Raw genomic sequence first — 14062 nt, 5'->3', positions numbered from 1 at the left:
ACCCCTGCATTCCACCCGCCCTCCTCCCCCTCCAAGGGTCTGGACCTTGTAAAAGTTGAAAGTGTCCTGATCTATACATATCTCCCACATATTTGACCTCTGGTATGTGTGGCTGGGTGTTGGCATTTACAGTTTTATCTTCCGAGGGTGAGCAGAGTTTTTTATGGGGTCGTTCTGTTCTGTGCAGGCTGGTCACATGGGAGAATCAGCAGACCCAGGAAAGCCTGACTAGCCGCGTGACCCGGGCTTCGTCCCCAGCCACCCTCCCCAGCTGGCTTCTCTACCATGGGATGAACTGGGTGAGGGAGACATATGGGGGTATATTCGGACAGAGAGGTCCCAGGAATAGGAGGGAAGGTACCCAGAGCATGCATGAGGCCTGGTCCCTCTCTGTACCCCCAGTTACTGGCAGAGCCAGCCTTTGTGAGGCCACAGAGGAAGTGGGTAACCGTGGAGGCCTGGAGCACAGGCATTGGCCAGGGGAAACTGAGGCTCTTCTGGGATGCACAATGTCTGTCCACGTGGCCCTTCAAACTTGACATGTAGCAGCCTCTCCCCACTGCAGTGTCCCTAGATGGATTCCTTGTCATCCTCCCTCATCACACTGCTGAGATTTCATTATCCAGCAACATGTGCAGTGCCTGTTCATGACTCAGAGTCCTCCACACACCTGTTCACCTGGATTAACTGGCTTCCTGTGTTAGATTGGAAGCTCCTGGGAGACAGGGCCTAGTCAGACAGGTGCACAGTTGTGTCTCTGCCTGGCACACTGCCTGGAGAGCATAGTCATCCACTCATCCATCCACCCACCTATCCATCTATTTATCATCCATCCATCTATTCATCATCCATCCATCTACCCACCCATCTAACCATCCATCCACTCATCCACCCACCCACCTATCCATCCATCCGCCCATCCATCCACCCACCTATCCATCTATTTATCATCCATCCATCTATTCATCATCCATCCATCTACCCACCCATCTAACCATCCATCCACTCATCCATCCACCCACCCATCCACCCACCTATCCGTCCATCCATCTATTCATCATCAATCTATCATCCATCATCAGGACTGGAATTCAGGTCTTGGGGTCTTGAGGGCTATACTTTAGCCATTGGCTCACTGTACGGCTGAAGAAGCAAAATCTTGGAGTAGGCAATTGCCCCACCATGTAACCTTCACCACCTGGAAAGAGGACCTGATGTGAGTGGAGTTGGGTGGCATGGGTGTCCACAGCACTATCACCAACAGCTTCTGTCCCATGGCTGGAAGAAGAGACAAGCTGTCCCCTGCCCTGGGCTCACTCCCAGTCAGCGTGGGGTCCTATGGGAGGAGAGACCTTATCTGGAGTCTGGATCCCCTCTCTGCTTGAGCCTCTGGAGGCCCCATGCAGGCCAGAGCTGAAGCTAGGGATTGGGGAGCCACACTTGACACACAACTTGGTCTGTCCTTCCCCTGGAGTAGATGCTCCTCCATCCCCTAGGAGACACTGGCCTGCTGTCTCTGGGCTCCTTCCTGTCCCCTGTCCTGTCCCTGGCTGCCTTCCCTGGGCCTGCTTACCATGCTGGGGCCCTGGAAGACTCTCCCGTTCTACCCCGAGAACAGAGCTTACTGAACCAGCAGAGTGACCGGCCTAGAACACTGAGAGGCCCGGCCCCCCAGCTCCCCTCAGTCTGAGGGGAGACCCTATGCTGTAGCCACCAGCCGACCCACGGGCCAGCCCGAGGCCTGTCGCTGCTGCCATTCCCACAGAGCGGTTGATCTAGGGAGGCTGGTCCCTCCAAGGAGCCTGTAGGGACATCCTATTCTTTTCTGGCCTGGCCCCCAGCCCTCAGCCCTGCCCAGCTGGAAATCCCCCTGTGAGCAGCAGAAGTCACCCTAAAGGTCTGAGCCTGCCAACAGCGGCCTCGGTTCCCCCACCTGGACAATAGCACTGCCATCCCTGATGGCTCATTTTGCAGCAGAGGCTTTGAGCTGCCAGGTCCAGGAGGGAGCTGGAATGCCGGCATGAGTTCACGCAGCAGATTTCGCTCAGCTGTTTCAGCAAAGTGGGGTCACAGGGACGTGGGGGTTCAAAGGTCACTCTGTGGGCTAGGGAAGCATCAGGACTGGATGCACCCAAGATGGCTCATGCTGCCCGTTGATGGCTGTGCCGGCAGGTGTGGATGACGAGCACTTTGCCCTGACCCTCCACTTGTACTGCCCTGGCTGATTCTCATGCTAATTCAAAAGGCTGTTGTGATGATGTAATCCCCTTCTCAGTGGGAAATTGAGGTGCAGAGACTTGCCTGCAGTCACACAGCCCAGGGGGTCAGGGTGTTTGTGTGTTTGTGTCACTCTTGGGCCAATGGGGCTTCTGGAGTGGGGCCCTTGCCTTCTGGGTTCCCTGTCCTGGGGTTCAGGAGCTCCTGCTGGCCCATGGGCTCAGCCTGGCCCTCTTCCTAGGAGGGGTGCCTGCGGAGATGGCTGCTTGGCCGAGGTGCTCTCAGAACACCCGCTAGCCTCTGCTCGAACCCTAGGGCCACATGCCAACTGGACGCAGCCCCGAGTGGCCAGGGCAAAGGCAGCAGCAGCACCGCCACCAGCCTGTGGAGTCACAAAAGGTGATGAACTGTCTGCCCTGGGTCTGGGGTTGTTTGTTACCCGGCAATCGGGAGCTGTGGTTCTCAAGGGCTCTCCACTGCATTCTCATCTGTAAACATGGGGCGGCTGGGCAGGAAACGAGACGGGGTGGGTCGGGCTATCAGCAGGGTATGTGCCGCCACACGGCTGCGGCTTTGGCGTCATCATCACCTGCTTTGTTCCCGGGTGTCATCACCCACGAACATGACTGCTTTGCAGTGGGGAAGGGTCCTGGGTCCCATGTGGCTGTCTGGTCACAGGCCCACCCTGGACGCTCTGGCTGAGCAAGAGGTCCAGATCCAAGTTCCTCTGCGAAAGTGCTGTCTCCATCCTGGGGCACCGTTCGCCCACCTGGCCCCCATGCCTGACTCGGCATCTGTGTCCTGAGCCCAGAGCCAGCGCGGATATGAGGGGCAGGAGGACCCGGACCCCCATCACCACGCCGGTCACTGTGAAGGGCCAGATGTCACAGAGGGTCCTTCTGATTGCACGGCGGGGGGAGCTGGGATCAGAGGCCCCACCTGGGTAAGCAGGGGGATGGCTTCTTCTGGCATTTTCGTTAGTTGCCTGTAGAAAGTGCTTTCTGAGGCTTTTGTTTTGTCTTCTCTGACCCGGCTTTGTCCAGCGTGCTGACGAGGCCTTGCGCTGCCAGGCTGACTGGTGTGGTACCAGCTTCCATGTGTGGCACTGACCTGCACCCGAGGGTCCTTGTCCCAGCATGGTAAGCAGGCCCAGGGAAGGCAGCCAGGGACAGGACAGGGGACAGGAAGGGGCCCAGAGACAGCAGGCCAGGAGAAGCCTGAGGTCATCCTGGACTAGTTTCCCAACTGAAACATTGGTTCAAACAACCAAAAGAAACTCTGCGGAGGAGCCTCTATCATCTCTCTCCTCCCAGCCACTGCTGCTCTGTCTCACATATACTTACGTAACAGCCATCTAGATGACTGGATTGATATTCACTTGGGCAAAGATCACTGACAAAGAAGATCCACAGTCCTGCCCTCCCAGTCCCTGAAAGCCCTGGATTTTCCCAGCTCAATACCCCTCCTTCTTTACCGTAACTTCCCCCATAGCAGACCCACATGACAATGGGACAAAGAATGAAGGGGGGGGGGAAAGAAGGGTGAACCCATAAGACCCAGATCTGTCCCACGCCCTGCGTGGGCCATGCTGACCGGATGAGCAATGGGCATGGATCCACCAATGAGAGGTTTCTCTGGCACCTCTTGCTGGGGTGGGACAGAGGCTGGAGCCCTGGGGGCCTCTTTGCCACCCTGAGGAAGGTCTCCCGAGAGAGGCACTAACACAGAGGAAGGCAGAGCCACGAGATGCAGAGAGGCTGTCTCCTGAGGCACTGTCTGGGAACCTGGATCCAGCAGTGCCTGAAGCCCATCTATTATTCCAGGGCTTTATAGCCAGTAGATCCCTTGCATGCTGTGTGAACTGTGTCTCTCACTCGCAAGCCACCCCAAGCATAAGGACGTGTAAAACACAGCGGAAGGCCAAGCTACCAGTGGGGCAACGAGGAGAAGGCAGGAGCTGGGAGTGCTGCAGGGTGGTAGGCATTCCTGTGGGCAGCTGCCCCATGCAGACCTGACTCCATTCCCCCGAGAGCGCCCCAGGAGCAGCCTGTGCCTGCTGTGGCCTGACCAGCCAGGGGAGGGGTGGCAGAGCTCACCACGGAGAGCCCAGGGTCGTGACCTCAGAGACCGGTGCCTAGAGGGGGTGCGGGGCCGTCTGAACGCAGGTACTCTTGACCCATCAGGGCCACTTGGCAGAACTGATAAGAACAAGGTCCTGGCGCAGAAGACGCGGGGCCATGGGTGCAGACTTCAGCCGCCCCGGGCTGTGTCCCGACCAAACGCAGGTGAGGAGGGACTTTAGATTTATACATCAGGGCTTAAACCCTCGCCGGGTGCTGCACATGCATCTCAGAGCCTCCAGGCTGCGGATCGCAGCATCGTCTCCACAGGCGGGTCCTATGGGTGCCATGCCAGTGACCTGGACACAGTCCCAGCACGGTGCCTGGCACCCAGGTGTGGCACATCGTAGGCCAAACAGGCCGTTTACACGGCCTGTGCACACATGTGCACACAGTCACGTAGTTGATAGCGAGTCCCACACACAGCAGCACATGTAACGTGTAGTGTGATACATGCATGGATACAACACTGCATTTACACACACGTCATGGACACTAACGCACGCCTGCTTGTGTAAATGCACCGACCTCCACTGTCCAGGCTGGCCATCCCTGATCATAGGAGAAATCCCCTTGCTACCATTTGCTGAGGCCCTGCCTATGGAGTGTGCCACCAGGTAGAGGGGTGCCAGGGTCAGCTCATGCCTGGGGGCCCCCCAAGCCCGCTGGGGCTGCTCATGCTAAGGTATGGCTGTGAAGCCTAGGTGCAAGGGCTGCAGCACTGTCCCAGGGGTCAAGGTGTGGCACAATGGTTGTCCAGGGGAGCATCGAGGGAGTCCAGGACAGGTCGGGAGGTTTGGGCACCCTGGGATGGACCAGGTGCCTGTGGGGACCACGAGGACAGAGACTGCAGGGATGTGTTGGTGCTGACAATCCCTGCGCACCGAGTTTCTCGTTCAGTCACTCCCTGGACACGGCACATATCCTGGCCTCCAGGGTCAAGAAATGAGCGGGCCTGACCGGCCAGGGGGAACACACTCATGTGACCAGGGGTAGGTAGCACCGGGCAGACGCGGGGTGTCCTGGCCGCTGCCAGGCCACGATGCCCCCACGCCTGTGAATCTACCCTGCCCTCAACACCGAGTCCAAAAGGTTTGAAGCGTCTCCTGGATCATTCTCATGGGTGCAGACCATGTGTGGGGTTGAAAGTGCATGGTTATGTTGGTTAAGGAAACTGTTACCATGAAATTCACAGCTCCCCTCTCTTTTCCACATGTGGCCATGAGAAGTCTGAAATGACCCTGTGACCCGCATCCCATTTCTCTTGCTGGCACTGGAGTAGACGGTGGGCTGCCTCCACTTGGGGCCCCTGCCGCTCTTGCTGAGGGCACACGCTCAAGACACCATAGGCTGGGGAGACGGCATCCACTTCGCCTCCTGTTGGAACAATGCCATGGACCAGGCTCATTTCCAGGCTTCTTGTAGCCACACAGGCCCTCGTCTCCATCTTGGGAGGCAGGACAGGTGGGAACGTATTGTGACGGAGCCCCACACCTGCCCGCTGACCTGTGCCCCCAGCCCCTCCTTGTGACCGGGTCCCTGGGTTGCTGTGGGGCTCAGCTCAGAGCTGCCTGGTAGGGTCCAGCTGTGCCCTTTTACCCAACAGGCTCCGAGGGACACAGGAGACCAGGTGCCACTGCCCAACGGTGCGCAGGCCCCTCTGGGAGCTTGGAGACTTTAATTACTCCCCTAGGCACCAGCCCGGCATAAATACAGCCTAGACATCCAAGAAAAGCACGCTGCCGGTTCGGGGAGCCTTTCCCAGCGCTAAATGCAGCCTCGGCGCTGGGCAGGTCGGCGAGCGCACTCAGATAACAATCGGATTCCGCAGGCCCTGAGCTGACCCTGGACCGGGCACGCTCCCACTCACCAGGAGTGACCGCCGTGGCCAGGCGCAGAGGGCCGCCGGCTGTCTCTCTTCCGCTGGGAGGGCGCTCCAGGGCGGGGAGCAGGAATGCATGTGGGCTGCTCTGAGTTTAGCATGTATTTATAAATGGGGCACAGCTGCCAGCCGAGTGGTACCCTCGAGGTCAGCTTCCTGCCAGGTCCTGTGGCCAGATGTTTACTGAGATTGCAGAGAGCCTGTTCCACCCACGAGGGCCCAAATCCATTCCGCATCTATGCTCCGAGGCTGCTCCATGCCTGCGCCTGGCCAGGCTCCAAGAGCTCAAAGAGGGCGGGCCCTCCAGGAACCGGGCACGCAGGACCTACACACACACGGTGGATTTTAAAAGGCACCAGGAAGGAAGGGACCGTGGTGCCTTGGGAGGGAAGCCTTTCCAGTGGAGAGGCAGCACAGTACTTGAGGTGGGTTCTGCAGGATGGTTAGGAGTTTTCTAGATAGCATGAGTAGCACGTGCAGTGGGAGGTGAACAAGGGGAGCAATGCTCCTGGGGACAGGTGCCGTCCCGTGTGCATGCGGGCATGCTCACACATGCTCACACACCGCCTTGCCCTGATGGCCACATGCTGCGGGATGGATGGTGGGACAGGAGGAGGCTTTGGTCACTGGCTTTCTTGGTCCTGGTCAGCCCTGCACAGTGCTGGCCCTTTAGATGGATTCTTGCTGGCGGGGATGGGGGCTGGAGGACCTGCCCATTGCCAGGCCTGCTCCTAGGCTGTGGTCAGTCCCTTCCCGTCTCTGTACTTGTTTCCTCCCCTGTAACGTGGCTACAGCCGCCTACCTTCCCGGGTGAGGGAGACAGACAGCGCTCACTCTGCCACCTGCCCAAGTGCCCAGCTTCCCACTGGTGTGCAGACCAGCTCTGGATGACCGAGTGGGGTAGTGGCGACTATCCCGGGGTTGGACAGGCCACACCTGTGCCACCTCCCGGCCTCCCCTCATTCTGCTTTCCTTTTTCTGGGGTCAGAACACTCAGCTCCTCCCTACTGCATCTCATCCTAGGCTCCCCCGGTCCCGCTAGACACCCTCCCCACCCAGCCAGACCACGAGCTCCTGCTGTGGTAGAGGTATGTGGCCAGGTCCCAAAGGGGCTTCTGCAGGTGACTGCCCGGCTCTGTGGCTGTCGTGGGGAGGACACTGTCCTCTCCAACTCTGAGCAGAGTTTATGTATGTCTAACGAACGATCAGCCTGCCCTGGGGGGGCCGCTGAGTCCCCAGCACCTGTCTCTCTGATGTGGTTGTGTACATGTGAGACCCCTATCAGCAAGAGCCAAGCTGGGACTACCCAGGGCAGGGGCCCCCATGCCCACAGCCCGCAGGAGTTGGGGAAGGTGTGTGTGCTCTTGCCCTGTGTCAGGTTTGGAGGTCTGGCCCGGGCCTCCAAGCTGGGTGCGCTTCGGGAAGTGACTTCACCTCTCTGTGGTAGGAGCTGTGGATATGCCATTCTGATCGTGCATTCTGGAGCTGTGGAACTAGCCATGGGACAGGATCAGGGCCCCTTGGGCCCACTCTGGGGCAGGCCGGAGCCACTGACCACCTGACCTCAGGGAGTGATGTTCAAGCGTCCTGGGATCAGTGTCCCAGACCCATGCAGTTCTGCCTTTTGTGCACTGTGCTGTCATCCTGGGAACGGGCCAGAGGTCCCTGTGGGGGGTGCTGGGAGAACAAGCCATCGACATTTCTGGTGGTGGAGTAGGGTCCTTCCCTGAGGGTCTAGGCCCTTGGATCGAGGGGCATCGTGAGGACAGTGGGGTTGTGGGTGCTAAGTGCCCAGGAGAAGCCTCAGGACAGGGCAGGGGCCAGAGGGCAGAGCCTCCCGCAGGAAGGTCCCTGAGGCTGTGACTGCCACTTTCTCTGCCTTGACTTCCCCGTCTGTGTGCTCACGGCTCTGGCGCTCCGGCAGAGGTTGAATCCAGGGCCCCACTGCCCTGACATGTGACCCTGAGCCAGTGCCTTTGCCTCTCTGTCCCGACTTCCATGTGCACAGACGGGGGGAGGAGAGGCCCTCACAGCCTCACAGGCTGGTGCGGGCGGGAAGTGGAGCCCAACGACCCACGCCCAGACTCCGTCCTAGAGAAACAAACACGTGTCCCACCAGGATGTCCTCACAGATCTCACAGCAACTCTCATCACAACTGCCGGAAGTCTGACAGCAGATGATGGATGCGCAAAGTGTAGCCCACCCACCCCGTGGAATATTACTCGGCTGTAAAGAGGAACAAGGCCCCAGGGCAGCCTACGACGACGTGGACACCCCGTGACAGCGCTGTGATGAGCGAAGTGAGGCGGCCACAAAAAGAAAAATACTGTGTGATTTCATTCATGTGAAATGTCCTGAATAGGCAAATCCACAGAGGCAGGAGGGAGATTCGTGGTTTCCAGGGCTGGGGGAGCTTGTGGGGGGGGTGACCGCCAGAGGGTGCAGGGTTTCTTTTTGGGGGGATGAACGTGTTCCAGGAGGAGACGGCGGGGGTGCTTGCATGAACTCGTGCACATGGTCCAAACCACCAGTTTATGCTCTGTGAGCTACGTTCACACCCGAGAAGGCCCTGCCCAGTGGGGCTAGTCTAGAACCTGGGATGCCCGTCAGCAGTTGGTACCATGGCCCCTGCCAAGGGGGCACTTCCTCCAGTACCGGGACCCAGTCCTGGCTCCTGCACTCCATCCAGCCCGGGTCATGGCATCTCTGCACTGACCACCCCTGCTCCTGCCAGGATCCCAGGGAAGCCCTGCTCCACAGTGTCCCCAGAGGGCAGCGCCCAGCCAGCCGCACGCAGGGCCGGGAGGGGCAGGCCCTGTTTACACACGGCCACCCTGGCCCGGCAGCCCCGAAGGAATGTGGGAAAGGCAACGGTCACATCTGCAGGCGGCATCTGTGCCCAGGCCGCCAGAAAGCCTCAATGGCCGCTCATGAATGTGGATTTTGTTTGGCCTGTTTGGCTGGGACACAGGCCCTGTGAGCAGCCCTGAGTCGGGACAGAGGCTGTGAGCAGGCGGCCAGGGATGGAATGTCCCCGTCCTGCCCTGGCTCCAGCCCGCCGGTCAGGAGGGGGCAAGGAACGAGGAGGGGGCTGCTGGCGTGGGCGCCCACCTGTCCACGCACTCGCACGCATGCACGCATGCAGCCTCCAGCCCTTGCTGGCTGTGGTCTTCGGGGTCCGGGTGTGCCTGGAAGACAGGGGCCTTGCAGCCAGAGAGTGGGACCTGACCGAGGGCTCTGGGGGCCCCCCAAGCCCACATTGCTTGTCCCTGAGGCCCTTGTCCGCCCTCACCAGGAGTGACAGGCACCCTGGGGGATGGGAGGACAGCTCTGCTGCCAGCCCTTGGGGGCAGGCGGGGGTGCGAGGGGGCCTTACATGGAGCGCTGGGTGTGGGGAGAATGGGTGGGCAGGGGGCCAGGGCCCAGCACCCCAGGAAGGGCAGGGGGACCCCAGAGCCCCTGCACAAGTCCTGCCTTCCCACCTCCACCTTCAGGCTCCGCCCACAGGCATGCCAGGAACTCATATTTGGGGCTCTCCTTCCGAAAGCCAGCTCTGTTTAAACCAGGATGTAATTCTCAGAGACCACCTCAAACCCGACAGGAGCTGGAGGAGTACTGAGCAGAAAACCTATAGTTTGACGCTGGGGTCACAGCCCCCAAACTCCTGCCAGTGTAGCTGCTGAGCTCACTTTCTGGTGGTTGGGAAGCGGGACCAGAAACCGCAGGGCAGCGCGGGGGGCGGAGCCGCAGGCTTTGATGAACATCCGCGGGCAGGAGCTGGCTGAGCTCACGGCGGCCCCCAGCATCCCTGGGTGCGTCCCTGCCAGGCCTGCCAGCCTGCTTCCTACCCTCCCCAGACTGGCCTGATGCGCCTGGGCCCAGGAACCGTGTCCACCCAGAATGACACCGAGGGTCCCGGAGGCCTGAGAGCACCTGATGAGGGGGAAGGAATCCCAGGTCACAGAGGACAGATGTCTCCAGGTCTGGCCTCTAGAGGGGCAGTTTCCAGTGTGCACACATGAGGGGGTGTGACGTCCTCAGGAGCAGAACCGTGGTCCCGGCTCATAGCACATTTGTCTAACGTGGGGCCACCGGTCGGGTCTGGGGCCTCTGGGCGGCTCCTAGGATGGATACAGCCCCTTGGTGTGCTGAGGCCTGCTGAGCAGGGCACGGGCTGGGTGCCTTTATGCAGCAAACAGCCTGCTCAACGTACAGGCCCAGGGAAATGGTGGCTCCCTAGTGGACCTCACTGTGGGACCAAAGTACAAGATCAGTCCCTGAGGACAGTGTCTTCCGCCCCAGGCACGGCTGCCAGGGCAAATGGTGAGGTGACGCTAGCAAGGGAGAGGCCGAGGGCAGGGCCCCAGGTGCCAGCCAGGCTGTCCATCTCAGTGCTCACCCCTCTCCATCCCGAATCCTCCCCCAGGCTGAGGCTAGTCTCCAGAACCTATGCTATCAGGGAAGGGGTGACAGTCCCCCAGCTGTGTGCGCTGAGGGCCACTACGTCTGGCTTGGTGGGGACGGGGCTCTAACGGTGTTGTGTGGCTGAGAGGTAGGGATGTCCATGCACAAGGGAAAGGTGGGGTGCTAGAAGGGCTGAGGGTTGAGCAGATAGGGCAGTTCTGATGGGGCAGAGGACCACCTGCTATGGCAAGAAGGTGGCCAGCTGCTGGAGGTGGGGGACAGGATGCTGGGTGTCCAGGGCAGGAGGTGGGCAGGGGAAGCAGCACCCTAAGTATGGACCCCATGGCTGTCACTGGAGGAGAGCAGAGTGGGATGGCGGTCAGCCTAGAAAGCAGGGGGTGGAATGGTGGGCTGGTCATACCCTGCCCAGGTTCGATCCTCCTGCACATCTAGAATGAACCCAGGTGGAGGCGGGCCATGGAGAAGTCAAGAAGGCAGCCTTCGGCAGGCCCTGGGCTTCACCACCATGCCCTATGAGGCCTTCCCTGCTGGAGTAGTGCTGCCAGCACCGTGTACCCTTCCTGGCCCTTTGCACCTGCAGAGCCCTTTCCGAAGGCCCCATGGGGTGTCCCCAGCTGCATGTGTAGGAACCATAGGAGCCAGCGTCTGCCGTGCTTATAACTGCAGTAGGTAGGCCCTTGCTATATGTACCTCAGCCCACCCCTGGTACTTGTGAGGTCCCCCATTCTCCCAATGGAGAAATCAAGCTCGGAGATGTGGGTGACTTGCCCACACAACCCCTGGGCAGCTGCTTCTGGAGCCTGCACCCCTAAGCATGATATCACCTGCCCCAAAGTCTGAGCCCCTCATTTTGGATCAGGAAGCAGACGGGTAACTGAATCTGAGCAACAGTCAAGTCCCGGAGGACGGTGGGGGTGGGGCTTGGCTGGGAAGTCTCTGGGCTCTGGAGGAATTCGCAGCGTGAACTGATGTCAAGCAGCACATGCATCCTTGGCACCATCATGGGTGGAGAGGTTCCAGAGGCAAGGAGGTGGGAGCAGGTCCTGCTTCCAGGCCACCCTGGTGTTCTCCACAAATGTGCAGCCAGGGAAGAGACCCACTGACTTTCTCCTGGGAAGGGAGGCAGGATGGTGCCTGACATGGAATGTCAAGTCAGAAAAGGCGCAGGGCCTGACACGATGAGGCCTAAAGGGGACATAATCTCTCTATTAACATTCTCCAAAGGCAACCGAGTGTAAGAGTTAACGTGACGTGCTGTGTGCTGCTCAGGATGACAGGACCTGTCAACAGAAACCACAGGTAGGAGGCTTCCCCCTCAACCTGCAACAGAACCTTCCGGGAACCTTTGGCATACTGCAGGGGTGAGACCGTGGGGTGGGCTGCTGTGATAGGAAGTGAGGTCCCCATTGCTGGGGGTATTCAAGCAGCATCGGTAACCTGGAGACCTCGCACTGATGAGGGAGTTGAAGAACCTCCAAGCTCTCTTTGACCTTGAAGTCCTGGCACTTGCTGGCTTCCACACGGCCCCCTGCAACAGTGGCCTGGAGCCCAGGCAGGGGGGCTGCACACCCTCACCCACGCTTCCTGGGGCCAATGTGCCACAGGGGGGCTGTGGGCTCCCCTAAGGGGTCCAGCCTCCCCTCTTCCCACTCCCAGGTGAGGCTCTCGGCACGCTCTGCCGGTGGTTCTGGAACCTGCCAGGCTGGGCACATGGCACCCGAGGGCATGCCCTCTTGTGGGGACACCTCAGAGGTGGCCCTTCCTAACAGGGTGACTGCCTGGCTTCCCAGCAGCCCACCGCCCCAGGGTGACACTATCCTGCCATTCTACCCATTTATCTTGCTTGCTATCAGAAGACAGGGGGCTTGGCTGGGCTGTGGGCTCCTAGGGCAGTGAGAGGCACGGGGAGGGCTGCATACACGTTTCTTGGGCACCTCCATACACCGACAGGCGGTCTTGGGCAGAGGTCTCTGTGTCAGGGTGGGGAGAGGCCAGCAGGCCCTGCTGCCCCCTGGCTGTGCAGCGCTGGCCCAGTCCCCTAACCTCTCTGAGCCTCAGTGTCTTCACTAGACGGGCTGGCACCTATTCTTGGAGTGAGGCTCCCACACAGTTACACGTGGCACAGTCCCTACGCGGGCCGAGGGCTGCTGAAGGCCGGCCTGGAAGGGGTTAACGGCCTCAGCCGCCGCCAGGGCGCAGGACCCAGTCCAACCGAAGCCCAGTCTGTCCCTCGGACCCGCCGCCTCCTTGGCCCGGGGCGCGGGGGCAGGGGCTGGGTGACCGCGGGAAGTCCCCTCGAGCCGGGCCGGCCTTCCCTTCCGGCCGCCGCCGCGCGGCGCCGCGTCCCCACGGGTCCCTCCGGCCCCACTCCCTAGGCGCGCCCAGCCGGCCAGGGGCGCGGGCGGGGGTGGGCGCCGCGTGGCCTCCCCCCGGGCGCGCCGCGCGGAGCCCCCCGCCTCCCGAGAGACCCGCCCCGGCCCGCGCGCTGCCCCCGCGGCCGCCCCGCCATCCCTCGCCCGGGGGAGCGCCCGGGGAGGCGCGCCCGGGGGGCAGCCCGGAGGAGGCGGCCGGCGGCCTCGGGGCCCAGAGGCTCCGGCCGCAATGAATGAGCCGGGCCGCGGCCGCGCGCCCCCGCCCCCGCCCCGGCCCCGCTGCCCGCTGCCCGCTGCCCCGAGGCCCGGCGTCCCGGAGGCCCCGCGGGCACGCAGCTGCGAGACCTCGGGCTGCACTTTGCAGAGCGCCCCGCGGAGCCTCCCGGGGCTCCGCCAGCCGCGCCGCGCAGGGCGGAGGCCGGTCTCGAGGCGCCGCGGCCCCCGCCGAGCCCCCGGCGCGCCCTGGCGCTGGCGGCCGGCGCGTCCCGGGGCGGGCGCGCGGGGTCGGGGGCGGGGGGGCGTCCGGCCCCGCCGGGGGGAGCCGCCGAGGGCGCCCGGGACGTGGCGGGGCGCGGGCAGCCAGGTGCCCCGCCGCTCGAGCCCCGTCCCCGCGCAGCGCCCGGCCGCGGCCACACTCACCTCCCGCTCCGAGGGCCCCGCTCCGGTCGCCGCGCTGGCGGACGCGATGGAGCTCCCGGCACGGCCGCGGCGGCCCCGGCGCTCTGGGCGCGGAGGGCAGTCCTCATCCCGACCGCAGGCCGCCCGGGCCGCGCAGACGGGCCGCCCGCCCGCCGGGCACCGAGCCGCCCCGCCGCCGCTGCGCCGCGCTCTGCCCCTGCGGGCGGGGTGGGGAGAGGGGGGAGCAGCCTCCACCCGCTTCCCAGGTCGGGCCGCGCGCGGGGCCAATCCTCGCGAACAGGCTCCCGGCGGCGGGGTGCTCCGAGGCCCTCCGCCCAGCCCGGCCCGCGCGCCCGGCCCCAGGCACTGCGGCTTCGGTTACCAGCGTCAGCCCCCGGCCCCCGGCGGTTTTCAGCCCTGCTCTTCC

At 62.1% G+C, this 14062-nt stretch overlaps 1 protein-coding gene across 2 annotated transcripts in view; it reads right to left on the bottom strand.

Annotated features, from left to right (window-relative positions):
- The window catches only part of ZNF469 (zinc finger protein 469), a 46442-nt gene extending 32667 nt beyond the window's left edge, over window positions 1-13775 (bottom strand). Inside the window, exon 1 of one of the 2 annotated variants that reach the window (XM_072819551.1) lies at window positions 13657-13775. The gene's annotated coding sequence lies outside the window, so the exon portion shown is untranslated. The remainder of the gene's footprint in view (window positions 1-13656) is intronic. The other variant, XM_072819552.1, reaches the window with a different exon arrangement.
- Window positions 13776-14062: the final 287 nt, after the last annotated feature.

This window comes from Canis lupus, chromosome 3 (assembly GCF_048164855.1).
Source record: "Canis lupus baileyi chromosome 3, mCanLup2.hap1, whole genome shotgun sequence".
Taxonomy (NCBI): Eukaryota; Metazoa; Chordata; class Mammalia; order Carnivora; family Canidae; genus Canis; species Canis lupus.
This window is presented reverse-complemented; position numbering and strand designations above follow the sequence as displayed.